Source organism: Xenopus tropicalis, chromosome 8 (genome assembly GCF_000004195.4).
Source record: "Xenopus tropicalis strain Nigerian chromosome 8, UCB_Xtro_10.0, whole genome shotgun sequence".
Lineage (NCBI taxonomy): Eukaryota > Metazoa > Chordata > Amphibia > Anura > Pipidae > Xenopus > Xenopus tropicalis.
In genome coordinates, this window is record NC_030684.2 from 127,623,457 (window position 1) to 127,641,611 (window position 18,155).

Here is an 18,155-nt window from a genome sequence, read left to right on the forward strand (position 1 = left end):
CCTGTTAAAACCCAATTGATGCCTAACCCTTTGATTCTAAGCCACGAAGCCCATAACTTGTGTTTATACGGTAACGTTAGCCAAATAATCTATTATTAATAATAGTGTCTGTGAAAGATTTCAGGTTGTTTACAAAAACATCACGCTGAAATTATAGTAACTTTATAGAAACTTTTTGTTGCCAGGGAAAAAAGTAGAAAGTTCTTTCTTCCCGTGTTTTTTGCCAAATGGGGAAAAAAAACCTTCTTCTGGCATTTACTATTGTCCACAATTTTTTGCATTATTTCTTAAAAAATGCCATCTATATCAAGAAAATTTCTGCTATTACTGAAAGAACAAATACTATTTGAATCTTACTATTAAGAATCATCAAAAGCCTCGCCTTTAGTAAATCTGCCTCTTAGTATGGAGACTTGAAGATATTAAAGTCATGTCAAAGAACCCCATCACAAGTGGTGTAAAAGCTAGCGGCAAACAAGCAGATCTTTCCCAATTCCTACCTTGATGTGGGCAATATCGGGCTGCTTGCTGCCACTACATGTGCCTGGGCCAACACAATGGTTCCGGGTGCAGGCAAAGATGAAAGCCAATGGCAGCGTTTGGGGCCAATTCTTGGCCTGTGCTTTTTATAAGCCTTGTTTTAACACTCACCCCTACTCCTACAGCTCTGGACATCAAGGAACAAAATATATTTGTGTTAAATATAAGCCCAATAAACAGGGTTTGTATTGTATGTACATTCTGCCCCTAAAGGGGACCTGTCACCCAGACGTAAAAAACTGTATAATAAAAGTCCTTTTCAAATTAAACATGAAACATTAACTCCTTTTTTTCTTAACACATCCATACCCATTATAAAGGCATTTAAAAATGCCAGCTGTCAATCATATATTGCCTTTCCGGCCTCCTTGTCTTAGTCAATTGCTTTCACTTTTCATTCAGCACTCACTTTCCCCCTTATTAGTACCACCTATCCATTTACTTAGACTGACAACTTTCCCAAGACGTCCAGGATATCCAGGGTCACTCAACAATTTGTAGCCCCCCCTAGTCTGTTCTTTAGCTGGCAGTGGCGTGGTGGACCTGAAAGAGAACTGCAGTATACCTCTCATTTGTTAGGCAGAGTCTGACCAAAAAGCTCTATTAAAGGTCACACTTTTACAGGTAGCTTTTAGCCCAAGTTTAATTCAGGAATCGCATATTATTAATCGAGTAATGTGTGCAATTTTAAAAAGATACAAGATTACGCAAAGTCTGTATGAAATATTTACTGTAAGTGCATGAAGACAATATTGTGCTTATAAAACGATGACACTGTTGCTCTGCACAATTATTACTTGTACAAACAAGGGCCAAAACTATTGGCAAAATAAAGTCTGAAGCAGATAAAACCAGGGTTCCATGATTCTTTTTACAGGAATTTCCAACTGCAGATTGTAGAGCTTTTCCCGGGATCTTGAGTGGAATTTATATCTGTAATCATTGCTGCCCCTTCAGTATAGCATTTTGGCATTAACCATAACTTTTTTTTTTTGAGTTGTGTTGTGGACCACTGTCCTGCTGGAAGAGCCATGATCTGTGTTGGAGAGCCATCTTTTAGACATTGGGTTCAATAACGTGTTCCAAAATGCCTTGGTAATCTCACAATATCATGATGTTGTGCACAGACTCATCAAGAGGCAGCAAAGCAACCTAGACACATCAGCAATAAGGACAACAGGGATGGTGTTCTCTTCTTCCACTGCTTCATTTTTTTCCCAGTAAACTAAGAGATGCTAATAAGTTCTAATTTTATTTCATCCCAGAGGCATTTTAGCTTAAGGTTTTGCAAACTCAAATTGGGCTTTTTTATGTTTCTGTCAGCAGTTGGGTATCCCACCATTTTGCCCCCTTGAATCTCTCTGGAAGTTGATTTTGTACCAGAATTCGAATAAACCTTTTCCGTAACATTTGATTAATTTTTGTCTTGCATCTACATCCAGGGAGATTGGCTACAAAGCCATGGGCCTAAAACGTCTTGTTAACTTTGTCTATTGTGGACACTGGAAACTTAAGGTCTCTAAGTTGGGCTTGACCTCTGCATTGTCCATGTTTCCTTTCAAGTCTCTTCTGTTTTTTTCTGTTCTTCATGTTCAGTATGGTGCACACACACAATATGTGTTTTTCTCTACATCATCATGACAGGTCAGTTTATTAAAAAATAAAAGGAGAATTACCTGCCCGAAATCCAAATATTTCTTACAACCTTCTTAAAAGGTGCCATTAAAATTGTTCAATGCATTCTAGGGTTCCCGTGTAGAATAATAATGAGAGATAGGAATTTTTCCAGATTTTTTTGGGGGGTTGTTTAGCTGTAAACAAAAGAAACACATAAGTGAATACCACAACATTGTTATTTTTAAGTGTAATGGCAGCACTGATACATTCTTTGAGGAAATGCAAAGGTGCCAACATTTTTGGCCACAACTGTACTCTAGCTTCATTCTGCCTTATCTCTTCCACCCCCTACCCAGACTCCTCTATTATTTTTTAATCCTGTCTTAAGACAGCTGTAAAAGACTGACACAGAATTCATGCAGACACAACACAATAAAGCATAACAGGGCTGCTGTTCAATATGGAGGAGAGGGCCTAGATGAAATCAATACTTCTCTGTGCCTGCAAAAACATGTGAACTTTCTTTTCCCACCAAAACGTTACTTTTTTTATTCTATATAAAACTTAGTTGAGTTACTACACTGCACTGCAAATTTGCCCGGTTTTAATAAATGAGCCCCGCGGTCCCTAACACAACAGTAATGTTAGTTTATGGCATTATAAGGCAAAGCAATATATACTAATTAACAATGGGGTTTACACTTACTGTATTTTCCTATAAAAAAAAACACTGGCATAGATCAGTCTTAACAGCAACTGGCAACCAGTCAGAACTGCGGGCCCTTGGCTTCCAGGGCAGACCTTAAATTAAGCACATGCAGGAGATTGTGTTAGTTTGTGAAAACGTGTGACTTGTGAGTAGATTATGCTTAAATAAAACCCTTAGTGACAGTTGTGTCTTGGCACTCATATTGACTGGAAGGGCGTATAGGGAACTTGGTGCCAGCTAAAATAACGGAACTTCCTAAAGTAAATGTTACAGTTTACATGATCTGTAGAAAACACAAGCTTAATTTCAGATATAAAGGCTGCTGCTTGCATATTTAAAGTTGAATAAACTTACAAAACCACAGATATTTTTTTTTTAATTTAATTCCTTATATTGTTTGTTTTTACTTGTTATTTTACTAACACAGGACTCCAGCACAGCCCTTACTACCCAATGATAAAGGATGCTGCCAGCCCTGCAGTCTGGGGTCCGATAGAGGAAAGTAGCTCTTGTCTCAAGAGTCTGGCTCGGAAGGTTGAAGATTTGGTTTAGGAAATATCGATGTTTTCTGGTAAACAAATGTAAATTTCAAGTGCTTAGTTTTTGTTTTGTTTTTTAAACATATTGCTTCTTTTTAACTATCAACCCTACATTGTATAGTTCCACCATTAATAATATGGCTCAGTATCATCAAAATCAGAAACAAATTACAAGCACCACCATGTTGTGGAGGGGACTCCCAGAAATAGTTAAGACAGCCCTGCATGTTATCTTCTACTACTATTATCTTTTCATGGGAAATGTTACATACATATTACATATTATGCAACTCTTGAAAAACTCAAATATTTAATATGTATACATATATTTTTTTCCTCTAATCAATAGGGCACCTCTTGCTATCTATCCTTGTCACAAAAGGCCTGGATAATTCTGTTTTCATCTCAGTTTAGCAATTCTGGGTATATCTGTCCTTGATGGAAGAGATAAATGGAATCACAGGCTTTATTAAAAGCATGTTACCGTTTACCATGGAATACTTACATACCTCCACATAAATATGGCTGTTACCAAAAGGACAACACTCTAGATGAAATTTTTTTCCTTTAAAAACACCCAACCTTCCACATTTCTTTGAAAAGGGGGCAGCAACCTAATTTACAGCACGCTAAAAGTGAATTAACATGTTGGAAGTGTGGGCAGTTGTACTGTGTAATTAAATGTAAAAAGGGGATGACGGTGGTATGATTAGATACACTTCCTCAGTGTGAAGGCCACAGGCCAAATGAGAGAGATACGGTTCATCTAGGAACTTTATACAAAGGAACTGGGCAAGAGGCCCATTATATCTGTTATTGTATGCTCCTAAATCCATTAGGATTGAGGAGTCACATCAGAAAGTGAATGTTAGAAAGAATATTATTGGTTCCTTACAGGAAGAATATTGCAACAGCCTGACTACTGCTTTTCCCTCATGACTTGAGCCTAGACATTCAGGCAGTAAAGGTAGCCATGTACAGGCATATTTAAGCCCTTCAGATCGATTCGGCATCTTATCTGCCCAGGTATGGGGCCCTCAACAGGCCTACCTGACTGGGTAAAATTGAAAATCGGGCAGATGCGGATTAGGCAGGTTTGATGCTTCCATTGGATCAAGGACTTCATTGTCTCATTGATGTCCTTGCTCTGACAGCTTAATTTCCCCCCTAGGGCCAAACAATGGAATTATCCCAATATCACCCACCTAAGGTGGGAATGTCAGGGAAAAGATCCACTCATTTGGCAAACTTGTCAAACAAGCATTTCTTATAGTGTATGGCCAGCTTTATACAAGAAACAAAAAAATCTCATCCCCATAAAATGAGGTCTTGCACATGACAGCCTACCACTTTTCCTTAGTGCCTTGAGCCTAGACATTCGGGCAGTAAAAGCGTCCATACCCGGGCAGATTTAAGCCCTGCAGCCCATCTGCCTGTATATTGGGCCCTCCCACAGGCCTACACGACTGGGTAAATTAGAAAATAGGGCAGATGTGAATTGGGCAGGTTCGATTTTCCCATCGGATCAAGGACCAAAATGGCACGTTGATGTCCTCACTCCGATGGCTCATATTCCCGTCATTGGCCCAAGGGCCCAACAATAGGATTAGCCTTAGGTAGGCATATCAAGGGAAAAATCCACTTGTTTGTCAACTTTGCCAAACTAGCGGATCTTATAGTGTATGGGAAATTCTTATCCCCATAAAATAAGGTCTTGTACACGACATGCCAGGGATTTTAGTAAAGTATTGGTATTGGAATTTGTAAAAGCCAGAGGTACATATTTAAAAATAAAACGTATACTTAGCCTTTGGATACATTATGGGGCTGATTTACTACTCCACGAATCCGAATGAAAAAATTCGGATTGGAAAATGAACTTTTTGCGACTTTTTCGCATCTTTTGCGATTTTTTCGTCGCCGTTACGACTTTTTCGTAAATTGTCGTGACTTTTTCGTAACAGTTACGACTTGTGCGAATTGTCGCGACTTTTCCATAGCCATTACAAATTTCGTGAATTGTCGCAACTTTTTCATAGCCATTATGACTCTCGTGAATTGTTGCGACTTTTTCATAGCCATTATGACTTTTGCGAATTGTCGCGACTTTTTCGTATTTAGCGCTCAAAAAATTTGCGACAATTCGCGAAAAAGTCGTGAAATACCGATCATTACGGAAAAAACTCATTCGGACGCTTTTCGGACGTTCGTGGATTAGTAAATGTGAGTAAATGTTTGTGTGATTTTATTCCACATTGGCGTCCTTGAAATTCATAGGCACATGTTGTTGGGGAATAGAAGTAACTGCACGCAAGAGATTATATTTACTAGGGATTCAGAGAGTCCGCTATTTTTGGATTTGGACGAACACCAAATGCTTTGTAAAAGATTCGGCCGAATACCAATCTTAATTTGCATATATGAATTCAGTTGTGTGTTTATGTGACAAAAAGCCATGTGATTTTAAGGATTCGGTATGGCCAGGAGCGTGGATTCGCTGAAAAAGGTAGAATCTTGGGCGAATCCTGGATTCAGTGCATTCCTAATATTTACCTACAGCCAGCAATACCAACCGAAAGCTCAAATAACTGCAGACTTTAGTGCTGGGGAACTTTTCTTAACAAGCGAGTCATTAAGAAAACAAAATATTTTCTTAACTAACAAAAACGCGCGTTAAACGTTTTATCTACTTCTAAGTAGTAGCGATGCCCCTAATCCATGATTTGCATGAATAATCTGTATATTTTTGACCGTCATTTTTTGCGGTTTTTGTGCAACAATTCGAAAAAGTTGCGGTTTTCACATTTTTCCTGTTTCTTTTTTTGTTTGTGCTTTTTCAGTTGGGATCTTTTGATAACTAGAACACCATGAAAATCGGAATGTTAATTGCCCCCCTTTATGTCATGTGAATTAAGAGCAAATTTAAAACAAAAATTATACTAACAGACTTTTGTAAATGGGTGGGATTCTTTTTAGGAAGATAATAAAGTTCTAGGCTTTTATGTCCTTATTAATGTGATATTTCTGTTAAATGATCTAATTGGAAAAACTAGATAGATGGAGAGAATACTGCTGTCTCCAGCTTTTATGTTTTCTGCTTTTTGTGACTTTAAAGCTCCCAGCAGGGAAATTCTCCGCTTGGTTTTGATAACATTTTAATATAAACATTGGGTTTGTTTTGCTACTCAAGAAAATAGTGTGTAATGGATTCAGTATTTTGCTAATCCAGGTTTCTGTACAAAGAACCATTTTTGGCCTACCTATCATTCAGTCGCACATTTCTACTAAGCAAAATTTAAACTGCCTTTTGGATTAAATACTTCTCACAGAAGCAACGTCATGAAGTGCAAATGCATTGCGAGTTAAAGAGGGCTTTTTATAACTATGCCTTATCATATTGACTAGCCACAGAAATTATTCTTTAGCCTGTATAGTCCAAAGTTAGCCATATAGGTGCAGACTCTTTAATTGATTTGGTCCCTTACATAATCAGAACGTTTGGCTCACAGGCCAATGAAAACCTCACAGTGGAGCCCGCTGCCCAATGTGTACCTTGGCTGGTGGGATTTCCCACTGTAAGACTAAACACTTTTGATCCCATGTACAGACCATTGGGCTGCCAATCCAATGACCATCCAAACCAAAATTACACATGGTGTAAAACCAGCGGCAGTACATTAAAATAAACAACCACAAATTAAGAGAACATGAAGTCCACTCCTCTACATGGAGGAGTATGAAAAGCAAACATCTTGAATGTTTGGTTTGTGGCTATTAATTTATATAAAGGGTGGCAGCATTGATCTGTGCTACATGTATATGAAAGGCTTCTTCTTCATATATTGCTTACTCCTATATGTATGTTGGGTGTACTCTGCAACAGTAGAAAGTATGACGTTACATGCTTGTCTTACAGGTCATTCCTAAACCAAGGGTATAAATTTAGGTTTTGCACTTAAACTGGCGACCAGGCTTAGATCTTGCTTTGTGCATTGAGACATTATTGTGCTAAAGCAGGCAAACTCCTTCTCCAAACTGTTGCACGCATTGTAAGAAGCACTGAATTGTCAAGAATGTCATTGTAAACTTGAAGGAAAACTAAAAAATGAAAGTGTATAAAAGTAATTCCAATATAATGTACTGTTGCCCTGCACTGGTACAACTGGGGTGTGGGCCTTAGAAACACTACTATAAACAAAGCTGTTGTATAGCCATGCGGGCAGTCATTCAAAAGAGAAAAAGCACAGGTTACATAACAGATACTTTGTGGAATATAATGATATTTTATTTGTTATCGGCTATGTAACCTGTGCCTTTTCTCCTTTTTTCCAGCTTGAATGGCTGCCCCCATGGCTACACTATAGCAGTGTTATTGTAGCAAACACACAACTTTTACCAGTGCAGGGGAATAGTATATTATATTTCATTTAAAACAGTGGTTCTCAACCTTCCTAATGCTGCGACCCTTTAATACAGTTCCTCATGTTGTGGTGACCCCCAACCATAAAATTATTCCTAAGACCATCGGAAATACGTGTTTTCCGATGGTCTTAGGTGACCCCTTTGAAAGGGTCGTTCGACCCCCAAAGGGATTCCCGACCCACAGGTTGAGAACCGTTGCTTTAAAAGAAAAACTTTTTTTTTTAGCGTTACTGTTCCTTTAAGGTTTGCGTTCACTGGAACCATGGAATTTCCACTGCCTTCAATGGAGGTGACATTTACATTTTTCACCAACTCTTGATATTGCACACGGTGATGTGAAGTTTCTTTGCTTCTGATCACCCATAAAAAATTGCCATGCTCCCTTGTCATTAGTTCTTGTGTTGACATTGCTTCCAGAGACAATTCCAAAACCAGCAGTAAAGGTGGCCATACACGGGCCTGTGTAGGGGCAGGAACGAGGGGCATGGCTGACCGATATCTGGCCTGAAATTGGCCAGATATCGATCGGGCAGGTTAAAAGATTTAGTTGGATCGGGGACCGCATCGGCTCACGTGTATGGCCACCTTAAGGGGCTGATTTACTTACCCACGAACGGGTCGAATGGAGTCCGATTGCGTTTTTTTCGTAATGATCGGTACTTTGCGATTTTTTCGTATGTTTTGCGATTTTTTCGGATTCTTTAAGTTTTAACGCTACGAAAAATGCGCAACTTTTCGCGTAAGTTTTAACGCTACGAAAAATGCGCAACTTTTTACGCAACTTTCGTAATGGATACGAAAAACTCGCGTTTTTACGCAAAAATCGTATTGGTAACGAAAAATTCGTACAGAATCCGAAAAAATCGCAAAACATACGAAAAAATCGCAAAGTAATCGCAAAATGTTCGTTTTCAAGTCGGAACTTTTCCAATTCGGGTCGGATTCGTGGGTTAGTAAATCAGCCCCTAAGTGTTCCAACTGAAGATTTCTTTTACAAAGCAGCTACCTCGCTACTTTTAATCAGCACACTGATGTCTTGCTAATCACGGGTTCAACTTTGAATCGGTGTTCCAAATGAACAATATTTGGACAAGATTACACTACCCAATCCAAATGAAAATTTTGGACAAAAATGCACCTTTGACTTTTTGCAATAAAGTCCAGCCAATGCTTATACATTGGAAGTATTTGCAGCAAGTACACTTTGTACCAGGCAACAAAGGTCAAACAAAAGGCCCGCAAAATCCATCTGCATCCCCCCCTTGTGTGTTTGAGAATTTCTGCTACCCTTCTGCTTATGACTAGTCCACTGGAAATTATTTCACATCGTAAGAACAGTGCACAAGATTTGCCGTGGGTTTCAATAGTTTTGCAAGTAAATGTCCAATGGCAAAGATACTTTGCCCTGGCACAAACAAGCCCTTATAAGAATTCATCACATATCAAATCTGAGCTAAAAAAAAATTAGGAACACTTTTTGGGGCCCATTCATTAAAACACGAATTTTCCCTGGTGAAAAGCACGATTGGAAAAAATTCGGAGTAACCAAGATAATTTCTGATGTGCGAAAATTCTTTTCTTTCTCGAACGAAAATATTGTGGTTGCGATCCGAAAGTCACAACATTTATGTATCCGAACGATCATAAAAGGCGCGAAAACCTTTCTGACTTTGAAACTTTAATACATGAGACTGGAAGCCTTACGTGGGACTCAATGGCGCTCTGCAGCTCCAACCTGGCCAAAAGAAAGTCACGATACCAAAGCTTGAATGAATTCCGAAATGGTGAAAAATACGACTTTTTTGTGGAATTTAACGAAAAACCACAAACAATAATTAACAATATTGCCGTGGTCAATACGAAAAGTTCTAACAATTAGAAAAAATACAAATTTTTCTCATTCATGGTCAATCGTGCTTTAATGAATGTGCCCCTTTGTCTTTTTGAAAAAGCTCCTACCTGAAGAGCAAGACTGAAAGTTACCATGAGCTGTGGAAATTCTAGAAAAACCACAGATAAAGAAGACAACCCTGAACTATCTGAGGTTTTCATCTCCCTTGGTCACCAGAGTAGAACAGCAACACAAAGTAGGAGAAAGTATGATCCCGTTTGTATTGCCCTAATTTCTTAGAACTATATTAAAAAGTGAAAACAATCCAAAGAGATTACCTGTAGCTTTTTGCCTGGGTTTATGGAACAGTTAAGCTAAGTTGGATCAAAATAAAACAAGGAAGGGATACAATAAATCCAGGGAGGACACATATTTGAAGCCACGCTTGAATGTCCTTCTACTAATGCATCTCCTGAAGGAAGCAATTACCTTGGTGGAACCAGTATCTGATAAGAGCCACACTGTGCAGTGTCTATTGAGCCTTGTTCAGTCAGATTAAATAACTGGTCCAACTCTGAGAGACTCATAGGATTTCAACAACTGCTTGATCAGTGTTAGAAAGATAGAACAAAAGATCCAAAGGCCATAGATGTGAACTGGAAGTCGCCAACAGTACTTTTCATAGCAAGATTTTTCTATTAAATTTATGGCAGTGGTCTTCTCCTGTATTTTTGCCATTTTGTGCTTATACGCATACTTATTTGAAGGGGTCTTCTAATATTAAACTGAAAATGTACACACATAGGACATGTGATGGCAGTAAAAATGAAGCAGAGGAGAATTTCCTTATAAAAAAAGGAAATAAATTGTTAGGGGTTGATCCAAATGTAAGAATATGTAAAAAAACAAAAAAACTGAGTAAGCGGAGGGCAGTGTATAAAGAGTTAATCAGTATTGCCAGCTCTAGGTTACAGCCCACCCATCCCCGATTCAGTCACCAACCTTGTTATAATGTGAAGATTTTACATAAATAGATGCTGCTTTATAAATAGATGGCATTAAATACATGCACCTTGGAAGAAGTTCTCAAATAACTGCATCTGGGGCAGAAGACGAAAGCACACTGAATACCCAACTGAGAGAAAACACGGGTTACAGAATCTTAGGGTAAGTAAACAATACGCATTTTTTTTTATCTAAGCTGCCCTTGTTCTTAGACCATGCAACTTAAGTGACTCTTGGAAAACCAGCTTTTGCCATTAACAATTTGGCCCTTGTTTTTATATCATTATGCAACCTTGGGGGAACATTACCTTGGCATAAGATATAAAAGTTATCCTTGTATATCTTATGCCAAGGTAATGTTCCCCCAACATGTTCCTGCAATCCCTTGGCACAAGGTTGCATAAAGATATAAAAACAAGGGCCAAATTGTTAATGGCAAAAGCTGGTTCTATAGTGGGAAAGGCATTACAGGACTTGTTGGAAGATCTCATCTGGTATGGTGCCAATGGATTGAATTACTAACCCTTTACCCCAGGCAGATGGGCCTCTTCCATAATAAATATGATAATCAACACATGGCACTTTGATGGGGAGTGTGCCAGTGCCATTTCGCCTAACAAAAGGAAAGAATGGTGGTGTTGCCCTCCCCAGTAGAGGTTTACAGGCCAAAGGTAAATGATTTATCTCAATGAGGTGCACTCTCTGGTATTATTTTGATTGTCCTTTTGGCTAATGGCACAAGGGGAGATTTATTGCCTGCAGTTAATCTGCTCTACTGCAGCAACAAATCTCCCTTGCTGTCCCACTGAAAGCGAATCACCTTGAGGTAGCCCAGATTTAACCACAGGTGGCAAATCTCCCCACGTGCCATAAGACTTAAAGGGGATCTAAACTTACTCAGGACTCTTCTTTGAGCAATTTTGAAGTTTACATTAAATTTCAGTTTTTAATGGTTGAAAATGGTTTTAATGGTTTTTTTTTTTTAGCCTTTTTCGATTTTGCTCAACTGTGAGTCAGCAACCCCAGAGTTAACTGAACCCAGGAAGTGCATAGAAAAAGTTGCTGAAACTCTTGGCCTTCAAAGAGCTGTTGAGCCAAACTTGCCAAGCAGTTTAAAATTGTGAATATCCCAGAAACCACTTAAAACGTGAATGTGAAATAATCTGTAAAATGGCTCAGAGAACCATTTTGAATAGGTTACGCCAAATCATATTTTGGAGTTTAGATCCTATTTAAGTGCCACGCTTATCCCCATTAAGGCAAACTATAGTACCAAGTCAAATATCCACAATGATTTTTGGATTCCTACCATCCTTTGTATTACTGAAAACGTGGCAGAGAGTGAATTTACATTTTTTTGTATTGGGAATTTAGCTGATACTAGCTGGTACTTGTTGTTTGACTTGAATTTTCTATTTAGTTTAAGTTGTTTTGTGTTTCAGGTAAAGGCCTATGGGACATGTACTTTAATTAGGTACCTATGTTCCAATATGCAGTTTCTAAAATTTGGACCTGGCCTCTTTTATAAGCCCCATACATAGAATTGGGAAGGCCTGAAAATATATTTACCCTTAATAAGACTAAATTAGGTCTATTTGAGGTATATAAATGTGCAGTAGTAAACCCTTAATGGGACCAAATTATGTGTATTGCTGATTGAGGGGGGTAGGGTTAAACCTGGTTGTGCAGGCGATGTGTGGGTTGACCTGCAACCACTGGTTTACCCTTAAGTCAGGCAAGTTAGGGTTGAAATTTGGGCAACCGACGTGGCGCAGGTTAGGTAGTCAGACTGGGAAAGTTCACTCTTGCTTTATTCCTCAAGGTTCCATCTTGGAACCTAAGGCATGCACAGAAATAGCATAGAGGGAGGAAAATGCAGGTACAGTTTGGGTGCAGTTCCTACAATGGCAACATTTTGCACGTTAGAGTTGGGTGCAGGTTACAGTTTTACGGGTTAGTGTGGGGCATGGGATAAATTTTTCCTAACCCCCACATCACTAGAAGGTGGACCTTCATTTTGGGACTTCTTCAGCTTCCAGAGACTGTCCCATTTTATTGTCACATTGGGATTGTACTCTCCCACAAAGTGCAATGTTATGGGGTCTAAACTACATCAGAACTCTTTGTGTAAATGCACAAGGGGCTTTATATACCAACGGATAATTCCATTAGAAGACAAGCCTGAGTATTGAATAAAGAAAGATTCAACTAAATGGAGTAATCATTTTTCTACAGTGATCCAGTTTGACCAGATTAAAGAAGTTTCAGATTGATTTGCTTTTTTTTTTTTTTTAGCAAGTAAATTCCATGTTATGGGTAATAGCTACAGTACTGACCCAAGAAAAAGGTCATTTTTTTTTTTTTTTGTACCTTCACTGGCAAAATTAGTGTCAGAAAAGTGTTTTAATCATCTTCCTTTGCACCAGCTAGATATTAAAGAGGAATTACTTCAGCGAAGGTTAGAACTTGATAAATGTATCTCAATTAATCATGACTACTGTTAGAAAATATATGGTGTTTTTTTTAATACCAGGTTTCAGAGTTTTGTTTTACTATGTACTAAAAAGGATTTATCTTATTTGTATACTGTTGGCGTGAAGGCTACTGCCAATCATATTTAGTGATGCCAGGCACGCACAGCCCTCATAAATTAAATAACCTATTTTAAGTTTCAAAATTATACAACACTGCCCTCCACCTTCTTCCATGGTGCGAGCTCATATCCTCATTGAAGACATGTTAGACCAGGGGTAGGGAATCTATGGCTCGGGAGCCAGATGTGGCTCTTTTGATGGCTGCATCTGGCTCGCTGCTAAATCTTTAATAAAAAATATAACTGGGGCGTGGCCTGCGCTCGGTGGATAGAATACGTGTTCTAAGCCTTGGTACATGTCTTCTATCCGCCAAGCGCAGGCCACGCCCTCCTCTGCATCACATTCGGCATCCTTGGGACCCACCCTACCTTGCCCCGCAGCCAAACATATTGTATGGCTCTCACGGAATTACATTTTAAAATGTGTTTATGGCTCTCTCAGCCAAAAAGGTTCCTGACCCGTGATAGAGGGTCAAAAAAATAAGTCTATGGAGCCAACAGGCAGATTGAAGGCCTTGTTGGTAGCACCGAATCCCTCCTTGGCACATCAAGGGTTCCTCTGCACAGAGGAGCTTCAGCTAAAGTGTAGGGATATGGAGTAGGGTGTTGGAATCTCTGAAATCAATACTCAACTTCCAACTATTTCCTGCTTACTTATAGAATTTGAATGTCATTGCGCAATATCGGTCAATCTTACGCTAAATTGTAAGGAAGCATTTAAATAATTAGGCATATATTAGAAGACCACGCAGGAAAACAGTGACACTAGAGACTTTTAAAACAGGCTTTTGATTTGTGGTATAGGCTTAAAAGTACTGCCGATGGAATAAGCGCTAATTGGGCATGTTTTTAACCTTGATATAACTAATACACTTTTTTCTCTTAAGATATTTTTTGTCCTATTTCATGATGAAGGGATCTTGACAAATCATAATTTTAATTAAGCTTTTATTAAACATACACCCTCTGTAGAGACATTACGCTGCTACACTAACTACAATCACTTGCCTTTTTTTTTTTTTTTTTTGATCCCGACACAAGGAGAAAGTACTTCATATTCACTGCATATGGTGTCTTTGGATCTTTTTCAGACGCATTTGCGAAATATTTGATGATCAACTTACAGAACTTTATCCCCCAATTGGCGTTAGGGATGCACTGAAACCAGGATTTTGTTCAGTATGCGGCCAAGATTCGGCAGAATATGGCCGAACCGGATCCAAAAAGTCATGTGACTTTTTGTCACGTAAACACAAACGTTTAATTTTTCTCACGATTTAACCCTTAAAAAACCTAATTAGCATACGCTAATTAAGACTCGGCTCGCTATTCAGTGGATCCTTAATTTGCATATTTAAATGGTGAAAAATGCTACCATTTGTGAACAAAAAGTTTTTGTCTTTAGTCTAGTGGTTCAAAGTTACATTAAAGGAATAGTGACATGTTCCAATTTTAACAGGAACTATGCCTACTTAAACTCTAACAAACTTCTTTTCTAACTGATGTACCTCCCCCCGTGCTAACCTGTGTCGATCTCTGGAAAGGCTGCAAGTTAGACACCTTTCTGTGTGATGGCATGCTTGGGGGTGGGACAATGTTCTTATTAGCTGAGGCACATGTCATTTACATCAGAACACTGTCCCACCCCCATGCATACCATCACTTAGAAAGCTGTGCCAGAGATGAACACAAGTAAAGTCGGCCATACACGCACCGATAATATCTTTGTACGATATTCAGAGCGTGTATGGCGGCTCAACGAGGTGGCCGATATTGCGGAAGGCTTCGGGTATCGGTCAACTCCTTGATCGGCCAGGTTAAAAGATTTTGATTGGGCGCCATTGACAAGCAAAATGTACATTCAAGGCTGAATCGGCAGGAGGTAGAATTTCTATTGTTTCTACCTCCATATCAGATGATTCAGTCCTGAACGTCAGTGGAGGGGCAGGAACGATCTTTCGTGCAACCAATGGGGAGGCACATCAGTTAGAAAACAATTGCGGCACTAGGGTTTATGTAGGCATATTGACATGTTCCTGTTAAAACCTGGCATGTAGCCTGGCTGACCCAAATCTTAGATATGGTGTATCCCTCATTGTTTAGCTAAGGTGCATAATAGATGTCATTTTTAAATTTTACACAAATGAACATACAGAATAGAAAAATGTTAACAGAATGATTAAAATGTCGTACTAGCAGTAGAAAAATCAATATCTGAACGAAAGGGTAGAAACCTATAGCAACCTAATCACTACAATCATGGTTTTTCTCACAGCATACTGATTAAATGTAGAAATTGTGTCACAGCACCATTTGCGCATTTATGTAAAATGTCTGTAAACAGTAAATGCTATGAAGCCAATACTATCCCAGAGTGTTGTTGCAGATGAATAGGTCTCTGCCAATCCTTCTAGTAGAATACTTCCATAATATACTCAAGCGCTTACTTTCACCTAGAAACACTCTATTTTGCACACTTGTGGAACTTGAGGGGGGGGGGAGGGGTGTTTTATGTTTCCGCTGGAAAAGTATTGATGTGACTGTTTCCTGTGTTTCATGAAAGGCCCATCTTGCTTTTTGTCAGTGACTGTAGCTATACATTCAGCTGCCATCCAACAAGATATAGAAGGAAAGCAATGGCACTGGTGGTGAACCAATAAAAATGTTGCCCATCTGCATTAAAGTATGTATTTTCCAGGCAAAATCTATCCTGGATGTAGGCATGATAGGCTGATTTTCCTTCTATCAATGTGCCATATATGAGACGGAAAGAAGCCAAAACTTAATGTTCTCCACCAGCGTTTAAAAAAAAAAATTAAATTAAAAAAGTGCCATAATCAATAGTGTTCTCAGAATACTCATAACTTAAGTTAGGATTCTAAAACACAGCATTTCCTTGCACAGCTTAAGGGGTTATTTTCAGATATGAAAGCCTTTACACAATGAATGGTCCCATACATTCTAATTAAGACTGTCTTAAGGTTTCTTTAGTTTAATGTTCTCTGTCTTGGGCAGTAACAAAATGTTATCTGTCGATTCAAGACTAGAGACACACTCTGCATTTGCTCCATCAGTGTAAAAAAGCCATATACCATGCCTGTCAGGGCAGAATGCAGCAAATGAGCATTTTCTAAAATGAAAACTTGTGACATAGGCCTTAGTCTGATGGCAGGCATGGCACTTTTCAAGTGGCATATGGTACCTGCGCGGCCCCATTCATTTAAATGTTAAACATCAGAGACCTCTGGCACATGCAATAAAAAATAAATACACTAGAGCGTGACGGAACAGGGAGAGCCTGAAGTAGGAACCAAGGGAGAAGGTTATGTCTTTCTTTTTTTTTTTTAATGTTTTTTAAAATGTGGCACATTCACCATAGCCCTGACGGCAAATTTATGAACTCCTGAAGGCAATAAAAGTTCTTATTATTCAGCGGTGTTGGTGATTGCTTTCCATTTGCATTAAATATGCAAAAATACACAAATAAAAAGGTAGTCTGAACTGCAAAGGCAACATTTTCTCCACAAAAAAACCCATACCACAGGAATATTGTGTCTGCATGTTGGCATTTCCTAAAGAGTTATACCAAAACAGCAAAGAATCTACTTAGTGTTATATTGCCACATAGCTAAGCAGCTCCATTGCCTGGATGGTATAATGTCATGTGACAGTCGCATATAAAAATGGGTTACCTTTCATTCTAAAACGCATAGCTAAGGTAAGTATGGTGGGTGAGATCGTCGAGACTACATTTTTATTACATTAATACACATCAGACGGCCTTATTTTTATTAGTTCTGCCTGTAATGCAAGAATATTTTTTCCACACAGATCACATGAGTTATGAACAGGCACAAAGGAAAAAGAAAAAAAAAAAGTCAACATTTACAGCATTTTCTTTAAACAAGGCTGTATGTTTGGATATTATAAGTTTAGCGCTACGTCTAGAAATTAGTCTATTCACATTGTCATTTACAAGCCTCTAATAGATATAGGACTCGTCGTTTTTAAGCCTGTATGCCATGACAAGGGCCTGGAAGAAATGCATTTCAAAGCAGCTCTATTACCTACGTGGCAAGTTAAGAATAGCAGCTGTCTTGGGAAAGCAGCACATTAAACACTTAATTCACACAGGGTGACATACAGTGCAAAATAGTGTGTCCGAATGAGGGGAGCAATATTTCAAAATTTGGGAGAGGGGAAGACTTTCCACTGTATCCAATTTAAGTTTAAGAGTTTCAACATTTTTTACTGAACACAATTTTGTTTAAGGTGAATATCTTAATAATACAGCCTAGGAACCCAGCATTCATGGCAAATGTCTGAATTGATTTGTAAATAAAAAAAATAAACAAGATAAAAGGGTAACACCACAAAATGACTTTTCTGTTTAAGGAGAACTAATGTTCAACAAAGAAATAGGTTAGACATACTACAATTTAATATTTTGGGCTTTAAGGTGATGTCAGACGTGGCGTATTCTCGGCAAGCCGAAAACGCTTGCTGAGAATACGCCCTGCTACTGTAAAAGCGCCCTACCTGTGCCTGCACCCGAATGAATGAGATACGCTCGGGTACAGGCACATGTAGCCGAAATACGCATAAAAACGCGAGACTTTGCATTCTCACGCGCTTTTATGGGTATATCGGTTACATGTGCCTGCACCCGAGCGTATCTCATTCATTCAGGTACAGGCACAGGCACAGGTAGGATTTACAGTAGCAGGGCGTATTCTCGGCCAGCGTTTTTCGTCTTGCCGATAATACGCCACGTCCGACATCAGCCTTAGGCCACCACAATCCTTTGGCAGTGAACATCTGTGCCTCTGAAGATGCCCCTAGCAGCAACCTGTTAGCTCTGGGGTAATGCCAGATATCTGAGCTTAGGAACCAACTCAT

General features: G+C 38.9%; 1 protein-coding gene across 2 annotated transcripts in view; it reads right to left on the reverse strand.

Annotated features, from left to right (window-relative positions):
• Positions 1 to 1,253: 1,253 nt before the first annotated feature.
• Positions 1,254 to 18,155, reverse strand: part of rprd2 (regulation of nuclear pre-mRNA domain containing 2) — a 55,437-nt gene continuing 38,535 nt past the window's right edge. The window contains exons 12-13 of one of the 2 annotated variants that reach the window (XR_209537.4): positions 2,864 to 2,958; positions 1,254 to 2,351 (exon numbers count right to left, since the gene is read on the reverse strand). The gene's annotated coding sequence lies outside the window, so the exon portion shown is untranslated. The remainder of the gene's footprint in view (positions 2,352 to 2,863; positions 2,959 to 18,155) is intronic. The other variant, XR_001925084.2, reaches the window with a different exon arrangement.